Source organism: Centruroides sculpturatus, unplaced genomic scaffold (assembly GCF_000671375.1).
Source record: "Centruroides sculpturatus isolate CEXI.00-Female unplaced genomic scaffold, Cexi_2.0 scaffold794, whole genome shotgun sequence".
Lineage (NCBI taxonomy): Eukaryota > Metazoa > Arthropoda > Arachnida > Scorpiones > Buthidae > Centruroides > Centruroides sculpturatus.
In genome coordinates, this window is record NW_019385020.1 from 334,269 (window position 1) to 353,237 (window position 18,969).

Consider the following 18,969-nt stretch of genomic DNA (forward strand, 5'->3'; position numbering starts at 1 on the left):
TTTGGTTATGCTAACAATAGCCTTTTTGTTAAGACAAAATTGCTTTTCTATCCATATGATTCACGAACAGTAACTAATCTTAATTTAGTTATGGGCGTAGCAACACGACCCTGTTTGAGGATATCTCGTGTACTAACTTCGCCCTCACTGAACTAGTTTATACACCAGATACTCTCAATACATGTTCATGTGAGTAGCAAAACGAACAGGGTTATCCGAACGTATGAACTAACTTCAAATCCTCCTCAATTCTTTATAAAATGAATGTTTTATGGAGCATCAAGAAGGATTTGAATTGGCTATCTCATAATTGTCTGTTACTTTGACAGGCTTTCGGGGAGGTTTGAGAGTTTTTCAGATAAATTTCGGATCGCATATTTTTAAATAATCTTTAATGATACAAATAATTATTCATAAATCACACTCTTGCAGAGGGGAAAACACGTTAATGCTAAAATAAATAGTAAGATCGTTAACGATAACACGTAAAGAGCACATTAACAAAGATTAAGAAATTTTTTAATGAAATAAATTCTAGTAATAACATCAATTAATAAAAGGAAACGATTGAAAATTATTAAAATTATAGCGAAATTCGATTTCATTTAAATCAAAGTCGAATTAATTTTCGAGGAGGAGAAAGTTGAGGATAGAGATAAATTTCGAACAACGTATTTTATGAGCAATCTCACCAAGGCTCTTCGTGAGCAATTTATTTCCAATGTCAAACGTGAATCAAATCAAATAGGAATTTATTACGTTGCAAGAAATCAATTTTCGTCAGATCAATTGACCTTTATCACGCTAGCAGACTCAACGTTCTAATACAGTGTACTGTGTAATGTTCAGGATTGTAGGAACATTCTAATACACAGTGTTTGAATGTTTCTGCAATTAATATATATATTCATCGAAATTATGAAGAACTTAATGACTTTTCATGACATTTGAATTCATGATAATGATCAAATGCTTTCCATTTAGAAATTATACTATATAATAATTTTCTCTTAGAAAAGATGTACAGCACTTCAAGTAATACAATTCACATTAGTTAATATTTATTGAACAAATGATATATTATTAATTGCCGTTTGAAAGAATTATTAGAATTTGAAAAACGTACCAATTTAGGATATCTAATATAAAAATAAGCGAAACAGCAATTCATATTTTTAGAGTTGTTCAAGTTTCTACTTGAGATACTCATTTATCTCATGAATAAAAAATTATATTCAACCATCAATATGAATAGGAATTACATAAAACCATAAGTTTCTTACATTAAAGTAGTTTTTGATTTCGGATCTTTCATAATGCTCTTGAAATTATCATACACCTTCACTAAATTATATAGTTCCATATTATTTAAGCTTATTCATTTAGATTAAGCTTGCTTGTTGGAAAAGTGTACTCATTTCGGTTCCATTGAACAATGTGACACAGTCAAATTTCATATTTGATATTTTTTAAGAATAGTTTAGGTTAAACCCAATTTAGAGCTCGATGAGACACAAGCAGAACTCAAAATCAATTATACTGGTAATAGTCTTTGAAATCAACAGAGACGCGAGTCGAAAACTNTTAGTATTCATAATTAATTATATAACGCTTTACTTTTTCTTTTTCTTGGTTGCTAAAGGTGTAAGTTGCTGCATTTAATATACTCTTTTATGTCAGTTTAACGTCATTTTTACTCTTAATGAAAAAGTGACGTCAATTTGACGTGAAAATGTACATTATTTTTATTAAATATACGGAAATATATAGATTCTTCAACATTTGCTTAAATAATGGTGCGTTTTTTTTTCCTTATAAACTGATTTCTAAACTTTAGAATTTAGTTATTATTTGACATTATTCTCGTATAATTAAACAGGACAGTGAAAATATGCAATAAATTATATTTTTAATGCGTAGTTTATTTTATTGATTTAAAAAATTATATCATGAATAAAATAGTTTGAAATTTATTATTTACTTTAAACTTATTCATGCTTTGTTTGCAATTTTTAAATGATATAAAACAAATTTATGTACAAAATATTTAGATATTTCATGTGTACTTAAACGGGAAAAAAGGGACATAAAATATATTTTTCACATTCAAATTGTCTAAAAAATTACATTTAAAATTTTGAAATTTAACAAACTTTTATCATTTTTTAATACAAAACTCAGTTTAGTACAATAAATCATATTTCATGCTTCATGACTGATATAAATTTTCTGTTATGATTTATGATATGCCATGAAGTGCTGTTCTTCTTTTTCGGTATGATAATGCATAGTTTGAATTTGTATTTTCAGAAATATAATCTCAATATATGTCACTAATCCTATAGAAAATCAGTTCGATTTGAGACGGCTCACTTAACGACAACTTTTCATGATTGATTTACGTCGTAAAAGTGGGGATTTACTGTATTGGAGTCTCGCTTTTCTCCTTTCAACAATAGAACAAGAATATTTTTATGTAATACTTTATCTGTTCTTCGAAATATTTTAAACCAATCGTTTATACATAGCGTCCAACAATAATGATTAATTTCAAATAATGCTTTTTATTAATCTAAAATGTTCCTAAAATTACTAATATTGAATATAATAATTTCGCGACTAATTACAACATTAATATCTTAAATATTGCTATAATATTACTGATTTATGATATTATATATACATATAATATCAGTAATTAAGGAACATATATAATATGATTTATTTCTCATATCTAGTAATAAATTTCATTATGTTAAATTATAATTTATATTAGAGTATACGAAATTTTACATAGATGTTACATTTTAACAGATTGTGGTTTACTCCGGATATAATTTATATTGTCAAATATACAAATTTCACAATGAAAATTTAATGAAATTGTTTTTATTTGTTATACTAAAATTACTTTTGCGACCAAATTTGTTCGTGGAAAACCTCTAACGTCGAATTTCCCGTGTTTATTAACAAAAATTAAGATTATGTTTTTAGAAATAAAAATTTTAAGTATGGAATGACACATAGAGAAGTGAACGAAAACTATGACATTTCATATATTTGTAATAGAAAAATTATATTAATTGTAGATGCGTGAGATCGGTTGTAAAGCAAAGATTTATTAAATTTAAAATTTAAGAATAATTTTATATTATTATTTCAAATTAAATTTCTTCGTAACGGCACAGATCTGGAGTTTGTTTACGTTTTTTTCTTTTTTATTTGCTTAACGAGTAAAAAGTAATAAACAATCTAAGAGATTATTAAAGCATAGGCAATGTAGGATAAAGAAAAAGAGGAAAATTAAATAAAACGAATAGTTTGAAAATTTGGAAAATTGATTAATAAGATTACATACTGAGAAATATTTAACAAGTTAAATAAGTAAAGTCTTGAAACAACATTTTTATTACAGTTTCTTGTATTAAAATAAACACAGAATTTGTTGTTATTAAATAAATTTTTATATAAGCAAAACAGTTATCTAATTTACAAATAAAACTGCCACATTTTATTATTTTTGTTAATATTAATAAAATTGTTATAGATACAAAACTCGACAGGCGGATAGAGGAGACAGTTAAGGCAACAGCCCACCGTTCTGAAGGACCAGGATCGAATCCGGGGGGGTAGTAAAACTCCAAGTGAGCTGTGCTCTGATACGTCAGGCCATCTGGTCAATCCCATTGTGAGTCTGGCCGAATCCACGATTGGTATGGGAAAGGCTCAGTTAGTGGCCACGTAGATTTTTAAAAAATAATGGTAATACAATACTCAGAAATACGGTCATTAAGTTCATAACAAGCGATTTTTCTTAATAATTCCTCAGTTTTTTTAAACTTAATAATCGATTTGAAAACTGTTATGGTACTCTTTTTCATATTTTATTTTAAGAAAAAATGAAAGAATTAATTAAAATGGACACTGATAAGAAAATAAATTTTGAATACAAACTTAATTAGAATTTAATATTTTATCATATAATACGATATTTAGCAGCACATGTTAGAAATTAAAATGTCATTACGTTTCATTAGAACAATAGATAGATTTACTTATCTCGTTGTCGCATCCATCCTCATCAGTTTAAATAAATCCATTTGATTATATAACTTACGTCTGAAACTTCATATCTTAATTAGTATGTATATGAATGAAGCTATCATTCTTTTGATGATGATGATTAAAATTCTGCTGATTAAAATGACAATAAAATAATCTCATTTTCTGTTAATTAACAAAAATGTACAGATTAAAGTTTCACTGAAAAGTTTCTTTTGAGGCAACTTAGCTAGATTCACAGTATGAATGTAATTCAATTAATGAGTTGTTTCTCTCTTAGGGAAAAGTATTGCAATTATAAAGAAGGTGACCATCTTGTTTAAGAGGAAAACAACTTCTTAAACTAATTATCTTTCTTCTTTTTTTGTTGAACTTCTACTGAAACAAGATCCTTATGAATAATTTAACCTGTTATACCATGTTATTTTTAATCTTCCGATGAAGATACTAATTTGTAAATTATATACTTTAGATAAATAATGAATTCTTTCATCCGAATAGAATATTAAAAAGGCATTTTCAATCTTATATTAAATTTATAAAATGAATTGTAAATTGAACTTACCGAAAAAAAATATATATATATATTTAAGTTTATGCTTTTCATATTTAAATTTTTACCTTGTTTATATAAAATAACAAATTACAATTATGAAATTATTTAAAATGACTTTACTTTAAGTAATATTTTACGTTGTAGAGTTTATAGAGTTAACATAAATATTTTAGAGATGGAAAAATTCTCTTCTACGATCAATAACAAATTTTTAAATTAAAATTAATATTTAAATATTTAAAAAATTGTTTTTCTTAGAAATTTGTTAAATATTATAATTTGAAAATAATTAAATTGTTGCATCCGATCATAAAAATTTAAATTAAACAGTTCAAATATATGAACATAAGCATAATTTTATATCCAAATAAAATATTTTGATGATTAGTAATTATATAGTATTTTAATAGGATATTTAATATTCGAAAGTATAGAAAAGAAAAACAAATTTACTTCGTTAAATATTGTCTAAGATTGCTGAAATTTATCATTCTGATTAATAGTTTTGTTACGAAAACGTGGTAAAATTATTAATCAGGATAATAAATTTCAAGAAAAATTAGGAAATTATTAATTATATAGTTCTGTGAGATGTAATTGTTATGTATTATGTAACATTTATAATTTATGTACCACTATGTGCATGATCAAAATTAAAGGATTAAAAGAATAGGATAAATAACAAAATAAGATGGAATAAAAAGGATAGAATAGGATAAACAACAGAATAAGATGAAATAATGAAAAAAAAAATAGGCTGGTATAGGATAAATAAGAAAATAAGACAGGATAACACGATTAAACAGATAAGAAATTTCAACAATGGAGTAGAGTAGAGAATAATGTCATATTAGGACAATAGAGAATAGAGTCAATTAATAATGGATAGAATCAGAAATAGGCCAATAGAGTCAGTTAGAAATGCGATTCAAAATTTACTTTTCTCTCTCCTAAATGAATTTAGGAAGGAGAAAAATAAATTTATAAAACTATAAATTTATTTCTGTGTTCATTTCATGCATAGTTTCTGCACATTCTATAGTTCTCCATAATTTAGGGGAGACCGGGGCAAGATCGGCATGTTAAGCTTTACTTAAATTTTGTGTAATAAATACTGCTGTAAACTGAAAAAAAAAGCTTTGCATATTGTCTATTGGAATGTTACCTTACTATAGAACTGGTTAAAATCAGTTTGGAAATAAAAATAATTAAAATAATTACAACTTTACAAGAAGANAGCATTGGCACCTCGCGGATAGAGTGACCCATTCTTCTTGCTCCAGCAATCTGTTCACGATTAAACGGCAATAAATCCCTTACAAGACTCATTGCTACTCTAACCAAGCTCACACATAATCGATAAATATCGTACTGTACCTATGGTGTCAAATGCAAAGGCTCCAGCTCAAAGCATTTCCCCTGTAAGTAGAAGGTAACAACATTGAATGTGCTGCTGTCTCTAATTTTTTCGGTTTACATTAATTTATACACAGCTTGAGAAAGGTAAGGTTCGTCTTCTTTAAAAAGTATAGACTCAATCTTTTTATTGTTTTATTGACAAAGTTTTTTTATTGACTCAATCTTTAAAAAGATTGAGTCAATAAAACAAACAGAATTAACTTCTATACCATATATTAAAATAAAGTTTATTTTACATAACTTTTTATTAATTTTTATATGAAATTCAAAATTTTGGAGACCCTTTTGTGCCCAGGATTGAACCAAATGGTTGTGTTACCCCTCTATCTCTGGCTTGTTGTGTATTTAATTAGTTTCCTTAGGATTAATTTGAGATATATTTTAATCACAAACGTTTTATTCATGTTTAATCTAATAAAAAATATGATCATTATTTACATTATAAAATAATCCAGCAATTAACTCGATTAAAAAAACTGATTTAATTTATATTTGCAATTTATCTACTTCAATAGAAAATTAAGGAATATCTCTGTCTATTTATTCGCTTCAAGTAATTTAATTGCATAAATTAAAATAGCACTAGGATTTAAAATGTCATTTTAAAGCCTTAATAAGTGCTATTTAATTCTTTCTTTGATAACATTTTCATTAAGTTGAAATTTGTATTTTCTTAAAATAATGTATTGATTATTTAGTTACTTGCAGCTTTTCTGTATTCAATAATTTGTTTAATAATAGTCTAATATTTTTGTAAAAATATTGTAAGACTAATTATAATTTTTTTATAAATTAGTGAATTTTTGATTGGTTTATTAAAAATGAAAACATTTTAAAAATTCATAACTTAAAACTTCGTTTATCGCAAATGCTCAGAGAAAAATAAAGGAATCGAAATAAATTAGTATTCAATTAAATGAAATTTAAAATTTATTGGGCTGCAATTTTAAAGAATTCTGCTGTCTTTGGCCTGTCTGCTTGTCTGTCCTTCCTTAATCTCGAGAATAAAGCTAGAGAAATAAAAGTCGAGTCGAAATATAGAAACGGTACGGTGAGACGGCTCCGATTAACTATATAAAACCATCCACTATAGAACAAAAATTCTGTGAATTCAATTCAAATATTTCCCTTGAATGGAGTTACATAGATGACTGGCATGACTGTTGTTATCAGGAAAAGTATGATGTACAGGGACAAGATACTACGAATAATAATTTGAAATGGAGAACATGAACATATATTTTAAATCAAATAAACTAAATATATGATTAAAAATTGCAGCCTGGCATTGTGAAGATGTCACAATAAATAATTGCTCATTTATATTATGAATTGCTTAAAGAAGTAAAACTATGAGTTTTACAAAAAAATAAACTAAAGTGTCAAAAAATTAGAGACACCTTTCTAATAATGTATAGCTCCCCGAACCAAAGTAACAGTGGCTATACGATGTATTAGATAGATAGACTTTACGAGGTATCTGAGTTTCTGCATAGATAATTCAATCCAGATACATTCTATGGTTCTCCATAATTCAGTTTGCATTTGTTCTACAAAACATTGAATAACGTTTGCGCAATATCCCATAAATGCTCCATGAAGTTCAAGTCTGGCGACCGAGGTGACCAAGAGAGTAGCTGAAAGTGTCAAGTGTTCTCAAACCATTGTTGTCCGACCGTGCCCTGTGGAGAGTAGCATTATCCTGCAGGTACGAACCATTACTGTTGAGAAACTTAGCAAGCATAAAGAAATGGAAAATGTCTGTCACAAAATTAGTATACATTGCACCTGTCAAAGTCGCCTGCAGTCTCTCCATTACTCCAAACCAGGACAGTGTCACCACCAGCTTGCACAACATCTTGGTGACACAATGGATTCATGATTTCATGTGTTTTTTTGCCACACACAATATGACTTTCAGCCGTAAACAAGATTCATCTGACCGTACAACATTGCGTCAGTCATCCACTGTCCAGTTTCGATGTTCTTTGGCCCAGATGAAACGCATTGCCTGATGCCTGAGTGTTAGTAGTGATACCAGAGTGGGTCAGCGACAACCAAATCCAAAGAAATGCAGTGTACATTTTTAGAGTGCGTTGACTGAAGCAGCACCCCTGTTGATGTGATTTATGCTAAGTTGACCTTCGTTGTGAGGTCATTAGCCCGGTAGCCACCAATAGTCACGTTCTTGCGTCAGCCATGGACGCCCGCATTGTGCACGTGCTGCTGATATCTGTCTGGAATTTAAGTACTCCTTGTAAATCGTTGAAATTGTTGCACGAGAAAATCCAAGAGCATTGGCACCTCGCGGATAGAGTGACCCATTCTTCTTGCTCCAGCAATCTGTTCACGATTAAACGGCAATAAATCCCTTACAAGACTCATTGCTACTCTAACCAAGCTCACACATAATCGATAAATATCGTACTGTACCTATGGTGTCAAATGCAAAGGCTCCAGCTCAAAGCATTTCCCCTGTAAGTAGAAGGTAACAACATTGAATGTGCTGCTGTCTCTAATTTTTTCGGTTTACATTAATTTATACACAGCTTGAGAAAGGTAAGGTTCGTCTTCTTTAAAAAGTATAGACTCAATCTTTTTATTGTTTTATTGACTCAATCTTTAAAAAGATTGAGTCAATAAAACAAACAGAATTAACTTCTATACCATATATTAAAATAAAGTTTATTTTACATAACTTTTTATTAATTTTTATATGAAATTCAAAATTTTGGAGACCCTTTTGTGCCCAGGATTGAACCAAATGGTTGTGTTACCCCTCTATCTCTGGCTTGTTGTGTATTTAATTAGTTTCCTTAGGATTAATTTGAGATATATTTTAATCACAAACGTTTTATTCATGTTTAATCTAATAAAAAATATGATCATTATTTACATTATAAAATAATCCAGCAATTAACTCGATTAAAAAAACTGATTTAATTTATATTTGCAATTTATCTACTTCAATAGAAAATTAAGGAATATCTCTGTCTATTTATTCGCTTCAAGTAATTTAATTGCATAAATTAAAATAGCACTAGGATTTAAAATGTCATTTTAAAGCCTTAATAAGTGCTATTTAATTCTTTCTTTGATAACATTTTCATTAAGTTGAAATTTGTATTTTCTTAAAATAATGTATTGATTATTTAGTTACTTGCAGCTTTTCTGTATTCAATAATTTGTTTAATAATAGTCTAATATTTTTGTAAAAATACTGTAAGACTAATTATAATTTTTTTATAAATTAGTGAATTTTCGTTAAAACTGTTACTGTAGATAGCAAGATAGATTAAAGATCTGAATTCAGGCCTCTTAGGTGTCAAGAGAGGCTCAGATACTTATTTATTTATTTTTGAGGCCCAGCATATTAAAATATCAAACAAAATTGTGTGTAAAAGTTGTACTATATTTTGTAAATAATAAAATTTGATAGTAATAAAGACTTTTCCACTGAATAAACTTAAGAAATGCAATAAAATAAATACTTTCTTAGAAACGTTTTGAGGTATTCTGTAAATGTGAGATCTGAGCCAAGTGATCTGATGGCTCCTCTATAATAGGACCTCCAAGTGAGATAAATACTTATTCAATAAATTTTAATAAATATAAATTCAATAAATTTATGTTGTAAAATTTATTAAACAAATTTTACAATATAAATATGTTACAAACTTGGAATTATATTACTTTGTTTAAATAACTACTTTTCCTCATTCTTTGTCAATTTAGAAACAATGTTACAAATTCTTTCTCTACGAATTGAAATAACTGTGTAATTAATTTTATAAGAGATTCTTTTACCCTCACAACGCAACTAAGTAACTGTATTTTGATGAAAAATGTAATTTTATATGACATTCTTTTAACCTTGAAGCAAGGAGCTGGTCACATGGACTTTGCTGGGTTTTCTTTATGTGCTTAATACCTAAATAAAAGCCAGTTACTCATAAAAATTCTCCTGTGAGGCATTCGCCATATTCTGCGTTGCCTTATTCCATCAATTCAATTATAGAAAATGATAACATTGATAAATCATTTTCTAGAATATTTTAAATAAACCTATCATCAGTATTGCATTTAGAAATATGGCGCTCCTAAGCCACAATATGCATGTACCCCAAACTGATAGTGCCAGTTTTGTACCGTGTGATTCTATTTTATAACTTTAATTCTGCAATAGTTGTATTTTTACTGTTTTTCAAATAATAAAACCGCGAAAAATTAATTCGTTGTTTACAACACTGATAAAATAAAACGAATTTTGTTATACAGGTTTAATTAGATATTTCTATTCAGAATAAATTTTTAATCGAATTAAAATTACGCTAAAATTACAATACAACTAGTGAAGTTCTTAATACAATAGGGCATTACAAATAATAACTTACCAAATACTATCTTACATATGGCTTTTGGGTAAAGGGTGATTTCTGTGGGTTGCTAGCGTTCCGTTCCAGCCATAGCGCGTGTCAGAACAAAAGGAGCAAAGAGCTCTGCTATTGAAAATCCGTCATCCATTCTATTCATGGAAAGTATTTTCATATACAATATATTAATATTACTCAACTGATGAGTTGTCTTATTTTTTTGCACTAATTCCTTTATGAATCGTATCTACATAAAATAATTTCTTCGTTATTTTATTACTATTACTGTTATTTTGAAATTTTGCTAGATTCTTGCGCTCCTAGACCCGGGCTCCTAGACCCGGGCTCCTAGAAGGATTATTCGCCACTGCCTTTAAAGGATTGAAAAAGATTAAGCCTAAGTATAATATATCTTTAAAAGTTATATTTTAATAAATTTTATTTAGGTTAATTTTCCTACATAATTTAATTGTTAAAATCCTTTTATACGTCTTCAATGTTATTTCCAAAGCTTAAGAATTAATTTAGCTACCAGTAATGTACACAAAGAAATTAAATTTACAAATGGTTAATATAAATTTCCTATTCTTATTTTTAAAACAATGCTTCAAACCACGACCAACTACCAGTGTTTAGTAGTTTTATCCACAAGACCATGGTGAGCATTATATAATTGAGTGTAAATATGTGATACCAAATGAAATTCAAATCACTTTAGAATCAGGACTGGATATAGGTCTAATTTTCCAGATGAAAAATTATAAATGAAAAATAATTATTCTGAAAAGGACACTACAGGTCCTTTTCAGAATAATTATTTTAATATATAGAGAGGTCATTTCTTAAAGTTTAAACTTAATAATCGATTTGAAAACTGTTATGGTACTCTTTTNCATCTTTACTCAATTTATACCTAAGAACGAAAGACAGAAGAGTTTGTTTGATAATTTAATAAAGCCCTCTGTGTGTTTGTTCTATAAATTCAAACTGAAGGAACAAGACTTCCCAGTAATTGCATCCTTGTTCTTGAAAAACTAAGTTCCTGTCATTACAGTAAGCCTATTAACCTTACTTTTTATACCTTAACGGGGGTGTTATAACACTTGATTATAATACGGCGTTTACCGTGTGAATTTTGTAGACGTTGGGGTGAATTGTACCATTTTCTAACATCCGTCACGTTAGCTCCATTAGCGTAACGACAGATCGATAAATTAAACGTGACGAATGACGACCTTAATCAGTCTCTGTAATTGTCCATCTTAATTACTTCCTCTTCACAATATTATACGGGAAGATGGCGGTGTGGGAGTCTTTAAGTGTCGACTAGTCACTTAGATACAGAGGAGGGTGTTTTGGTGTCATTCGATCTTCTTAAAAGCGTCTAAAAATTTAAATTGCGTAGGTGATGTGGGTCGCCCGTTTACTTCGGTGTCAGTAACAAAACTCGTGTTTCTTTAGCATTAAACGCGTCCCGATAAAACGGAAACGTCATGTATTCCGCTACGTTACGTGTTACGATACGCTTTATTCGAGAATAAACACGTGTTAAATTACTCTCTAGTGTTGTACTCGTGAATGACACTAGTGTACATTTTTTTTGCGCGTTATCTTAACAAGAGACTACTGTGGAGAAATCCGTCACCTTTTTGTGACGATACAAACCCGGAAACGGAAGTTTTTACTCTGAAGCGATGCTACTCCGCACTACTCGTTGGAACGAGGATGTACGACGGAAGTGACACTTTATCCACATCCGAAAGACTTCACTAATTACTCTCGTAACGAGTCGAGTGGTCAAACATAACTCTTTATTTTTAATGCTTCTATAAACGTAACTAAGATTTATTTATACCGCTGTTAAAGGAGATACTCTAATACCTAGCGACTTCTAACCAAAATGTACACTTTGGAAGCAGCTTCATTGTAACTTTATTCAATTGTTTTTAGTGTATTTCCCTTATTTTTCTATATTATTATATTGTTTTCGTGAAGCTTCACCCACTGCACCAAAACGTTTGACTAATTCCAGCATCTTCACCCACGTTTTCTGTACTACTGACACGGTTTTACTCAAGCGTAACGCGTTTCAGAGGCGCAATCTACTAATTTTACTAGAATATTCACCAACACTACCATTAAACCATTGCGAAAGGTGATACTTTTCCCCCCTTTTTTTACACGAAGATTTAAATTCTATCGACTAACGTTTCACAATTTTAAATCTGCATCTTTTGAATTATAATTTAAAAAAACAACGCATATTTTTGCTGAAGTGTTACGCGACACGCGTCACTCCAAACATATTGTTAACAGATTGACAAGATAAACATGTTGCAGAGCAATGACAGATGTCAACCTCTCTGACACATGCTTTCTAGCCAAACCACTTGGATAATGAAGTGCAGAAAGTGTTTCTGCAGCATTTAAAAGTAACAAAAACTGCATTTTACACTATAAAGAACATTTTGTGTGTTAAATTTCTAAAAAGAAATCAAGTTTTGGCATACCAGCTTAACAAAAAAGTGTCTTTTGTAAATATGTAATTTGTAATTGTAATGTAAATTTGTATTTTGCAATATGTAAACTTTAAAATGTGGAAATTAACATGCAGATTCTCTAGCGGAGAGTGCCGAATCGCAGATTCCAAAGCGTTATCTTTACTCGGCCACTCGCACGCACACAAATACCGCAAACTTCTGAACAAAAACTTTGCCAAATTTTATTATACAAACTTTACAACGGTACAATTTATCCTCTCGAAATTTACAGTCCTTTATCCGTTTCCTCATGAAGATAAAAATTTATAAATCTGTATGTAAACTTTGGCAACTTTGACAACTTGTTGCTCTCGGGATCACAGACGCGTTTTGAGATTCGACATTAAGGCGACGATAAAATCTGTCGAAGATCATAAGTAGTGTCTTGCATAAAATTTGTCGTCTTGCTCACGGATAAAATGCAATGATTCCTAACTTATACAGCTTGAGATTCCAATATGGCAATATTTACAGGAACTTTCATAAATAGTGTGGAGTAAACATAAAAGGTTTGGCAAATTTTAGTAATGACAAAATAAAATTGTCGTTCTTCCGCGAGTGGTTTGAACCTTTGTAGCAATGTGCAGATTCCATTTTTTAAAATTGTAAGAATACTAGTTTAGATGCTGGAAGACAGCGTCGTGAGATTTCTTACTCCGTATCACCTCTTAATTAAAAGATCTCTTTACTTTTGTAGTTAGTTTCATGAAAATTCAAAATTGCAGATCCAGAATTATCAACATTTGTTAATATTTAGATTTAAAAAAACAAAATCAACATGTAAAAAATACAAAATTTGAAGCTGCACTTAGAAAACACAATTGACAGATTGAGTACAATAAATAGTCGATATTCACTTATATATTAAAATATATTTTTGTGAGGAGGGTCGACTTCGGTCCGTTTTGAACAATCGAAACAGTACAATGACAAAATAAATACATCCAAAAAAATAATATCGGGTTTCTTACTAAAAGTTGATGTCATAGATTTTTTGATTCGTTGCGCTCTCTCTCGAGTAGTAGAGCAGAACGCTGTGACCTCGTCCCCAGGCTTTCCGTTAAGGTGCAACCATTGTGGGCAGTATTGCTCGTCGGTAGTCTATGGCACTCGTCTAGACGAAAACTTACTTTCAGGGTGGGTTCTATGGCACGTATCCTGTGAAACGATTTGGATCTAAGGAACATCTTATAGATGGTGTGTAAGGCATTCGCATCTCCATTAAGTAGATCTCTGTCGGATTGCACGATGGGTACGGCTTCCTCTATGGTTTTCCGAGCCGCCAGATAATCCTGTACATAGAAACTCATGTGGTCGTAATCATTAAGATCAAAGTGTCCGTAATCTTTCTTCACTTCTATGTATTCTGCAGGAACGCTACCTTTGTATACAATTTTTGGATGATACTGAACAAAAGGAATGGGAAAAAAATACTTGGTGATTAATTATTGTATTCATGCGGACACGATTCAGATATTCCGAGTGAATTTCGATATTGGTTTGCCACTGTAGCACCATCGTCTCCGGCTGCACTTTCCTCACGATCAGATCATAGATATAAAATTCTGACGGTATTCTACCAACAGTTTTAATACTTAACCATGCAATTTTTGCACCCGTGGTTCTGTATTTTGTAGTGTACTTATTCACCAAACTCTTAAAGCTACCAAACACATCATTTTTTGTTCCTTTACCAGGCTCGTTAGGATTATATAGGAACACAAGTAACAAGACAGTGTTGTCTTGCTTATCCAGGCAAGATTTGGAATAATTTTCTAGAAATTTTATAGCTTTCACTTGATTGCTGGATTTGATAATGAGTACGAGAATGATTCTAGTGTGTTCAGTCACAAAGGGAATGGGTGTAATTTCTAGTTTTGTTAATGGCCGAATGATCTGTAGGTACTTTGTTGTGCTTTGTTGTGTTTCCTCGTTCTTATAAATGAGATCAACTATGCACTCCATGCCACGAATGGGATCAAACTTGCGATATCCACGAAGTATTCTTTCAAAGGTGCACTTACCACAACTGCTGTCAAGCCAGTTCTTGCAGAGATTCCGCACATGCTTCAAATCTAATTTTTCAATGCCTGAGATTCTCGACAGTGTTGTCAACTCGTTGGGCAAGAACAGGTGAGTATCGTTGAAGTGGGTCCATTGTATCGAGTCAAACCGGATGTTCGGCTTGAATGAAGATTCAACGTCAATAGGCCAAGAAAGACTTTGGTTTCCATCAGGAAAGAAGCGACTAATCTCTTGCATTTTCTTCTGGAGAGACTTAATATTACTCTTGTATGTCATCACATCGTTTTTAGAAAAATAACAATTTAGCTGATAATGCTGTATCCAGGATTCTATCGGGTACAGCGTGTGAACTTCGGTCGAAAAAATAGAATTTGTACTCCTCCAAGGTATTTCGTCATCAAAATTATTAATTTTGTAGGAGTAAAATCTATCCTGCACTCCTTCAGAGCAAGGCAGGTCAAGAACGTGATAGACACATTTTCCGAAGCCATTTCCGTTGTCCGTCCACGCACCATTTCAGTTTGTCTGTAACTCCCCTCAACACCTTGTTACTTAGCAGGATGCCGGCTTTGAAAGAACACCAGGGAGCATCCTTCAGACCGGAGCGGAGACCCACATACGCCTCCCGGTCCACTCCCAGACGGTCAACGTAGCGCTGTGGAGCCGCTCCGACCACAGAGGTGGTGTGTTCGGCCACAAAGTAATAGTCGTAATCGTTAAGGTAATTGTCATTCAGGTACTGAAGCAAGTGCATGCAGGGGCAGGAGATTCGGACGGGGATCGTCAAACCCGACCACGGCGAGAAGGCCAGCCGGGGGCCCAGCGGAGTCCACAAAGTACACCAACTTGTCAGCGTGAGTAGAGAGGGTGCGATTGACGGCCACGAGATTCTTCTCCAGTTTGAGTACAGACGTGGAAGAGGAATTGACCACAATGGCAATTAAAAGCTTCTCTTTGATTCCTAACTCCGTCGAGTAATATCTGGGTCTGACCAATCGCGTTTTCGTCCTCTGAACAGGTCTGATCTGCAGATTTATAATTGGCTCGTAATATTCGTGAGAAATTGGTGAATTCTGTTGTTCGTGGAATATACAGTTATCCTCCATTAAAGGGATCAGTACGAGAGATAATGTTATTCCTAATAAACTCAAACCAATAAATAAAGGAGCTTGGTGGACGAAGCACAAATATACTTTGTCTACAATTTTCATATTTTATGAAGATTTAGTATTTAAACAGACCTTAACTTTGTTTCCAGTGGCATCCTCCTATTCCGCCATGCTTACTGCCGACTCTAATGCCTGCGTGAACTTCCGATTCCGCTCCGACTGAACACCTATAATAAAAATAATTAAAAAAATCAACATGTAAAAAATACAAACTTGAAGCCGCACTTGGAAAACACAATTGACAGATTGAGTACAATAAATAGTCGATATTCACTTATATATTAAAATATATTTTTGTGAGGAGGGTCGACTTCGGTCCGTTTTGAACAATCGAAACAGTACAATGACAAAATAAATACATCCAAAAAAATAATATCGGGTTTCTTACTAAAAGTTGATGTCATAGATTTTTTGATTCGTTGCGCTCTCTCTCGAGTAGTAGAGCAGAACGCTGTGACCTCGTCCCCAGGCTTTCCGTTAAGGTGCAACCATTGTGGGCAGTATTGCTCGTCGGTAGTCTATGGCACTCGTCTAGACGAAAACTTACTTTCAGGGTGGGTTCTATGGCACGTATCCTGTGAAACGATTTGGATCTAAGGAACATCTTATAGATGGTGTGTAAGGCATTCGCATCTCCATTAAGTAGATCTCTGTCGGATTGCACGATGGGTACGGCTTCCTCTATGGTTTTCCGAGCCGCCAGATAATCCTGTACATAGAAACTCATGTGGTCGTAATCATTAAGATCAAAGTGTCCGTAATCTTTCTTCACTTCTATGTATTCTGCAGGAACGCTACCTTTGTATACAATTTTTGGATGATACTGAACAAAAGGAATGGGAAAAAAATACTTGGTGATTAATTATTGTATTCATGCGGACACGATTCAGATATTCCGAGTGAATTTCGATATTGGTTTGCCACTGTAGCACCATCGTCTCCGGCTGCACTTTCCTCACGATCAGATCATAGATATAAAATTCTGACGGTATTCTACCAACAGTTTTAATACTTAACCATGCAATTTTTGCACCCGTGGTTCTGTATTTTGTAGTGTACTTATTCACCAAACTCTTAAAGCTACCAAACACATCATTTTTTGTTCCTTTACCAGGCTCGTTAGGATTATATAGGAACACAAGTAACAAGACAGTGTTGTCTTGCTTATCCAGGCAAGATTTGGAATAATTTTCTAGAAATTTTATAGCTTTCACTTGATTGCTGGATTTGATAATGAGTACGAGAATGATTCTAGTGTGTTCAGTCACAAAGGGAATGGGTGTAATTTCTAGTTTTGTTAATGGCCGAATGATCTGTAGGTACTTTGTTGTGCTTTGTTGTGTTTCCTCGTTCTTATAAATGAGATCAACTATGCACTCCATGCCACGAATGGGATCAAACTTGCGATATCCACGAAGTATTCTTTCAAAGGTGCACTTACCACAACTGCTGTCAAGCCAGTTCTTGCAGAGATTCCGCACATGCTTCAAATCTAATTTTTCAATGCCTGAGATTCTCGACAGTGTTGTCAACTCGTTGGGCAAGAACAGGTGAGTATCGTTGAAGTGGGTCCATTGTATCGAGTCAAACCGGATGTTCGGCTTGAATGAAGATTCAACGTCAATAGGCCAAGAAAGACTTTGGTTTCCATCAGGAAAGAAGCGACTAATCTCTTGCATTTTCTTCTGGAGAGACTTAATATTACTCTTGTATGTCATCACATCGTTTTTAGAAAAATAATAATTTAGCTGATAATGCTGTATCCAGGATTCTATCGGGTACAGCGTGTGAACTTCGGTTGAAAAAATAGAATTTTTACTCCTCCAAGGTATTTCGTCATCAAAATTATTAATTTTGTAGGAGTAAAATCTATCCTGCACTCCTTCAGAGCAAGGCAGGTCAAGAACGTGATAGACACATTTTCCGAAGCCATTTCCGTTGTCCGTCCACGCACCATTTCAGTTTGTCTGTAACTCCCCTCAACACCTTGTTACTTAGCAGGATGCCGGCTTTGAAAGAACACCAGGGAGCATCCTTCAGACCGGAGCGGAGACCCACATACGCCTCCCGGTCCACTCCCAGACGGTCAACGTAGCGCTGTGGAGCCGCTCCGACCACAGAGGTGGTGTGTTCGGCCACAAAGTAATAGTCGTAATCGTTAAGGTAATTGTCATTCAGGTACTGAAGCAAGTGCATGCAGGGGCAGGAGATTCGCACGGGGATCGTCAAACCCGACCACGGCGAGAAGGCCAGCCGGGGGCCCAGTGGAGTCCACAAAGTACACCAACTTGTCAGCGTGAGTAGAGAGGGTGCGATTGACGGCCACGAGATTCTTCTCCAGTTTGAGTACAGACGTGGAAGAGGAATTGACCACAATGGCAATTAAAAGCTTCTCTTTGATTCCTAACTCCGTCGAGTAATATCTGGGTCTGACCAATCGCGTTTTCGTCCTCTGAACAGGTCTGATCTGCAGATTTATAATTGGCTCGTAATATTCGTGAGAAATTGGTGAATTCTGTTGTTCGTGGAATATACAGTTATCCTCCATTAAAGGGATCAGTACGAGAGATAATGTTATTCCTAATAAACTCAAACCAATAAATAAAGGAGCTTGGTGGACGAAGCACAAATATACTTTGTCTACAATTTTCATATTTTATGAAGATTTAGTATTTAAACAGACCTTAACTTTGTTTCCAGTGGCATCCTCCTATTCCGCCATGCTTACTGCCGACTCTAATGCCTGCGTGAACTTCCGATTCCGCTCCGACTGAACACCTATAATAAAAATAATTAAAAAAATCATTAATTTATTTTTTATATAA

The 18,969-nt window shown here is 32.5% G+C and overlaps 2 pseudogenes; both read right to left on the reverse strand.

Moving 5' to 3' along the window:
- Window positions 1-13,933: 13,933 nt before the first annotated feature.
- LOC111633527 lies at window positions 13,934-16,186 on the reverse strand (annotated as a pseudogene).
- Window positions 16,187-16,544: 358 nt separating this feature from the next.
- LOC111633528 overlaps window positions 16,545-18,969 on the reverse strand; it is a 51,463-nt pseudogene continuing 49,038 nt past the window's right edge.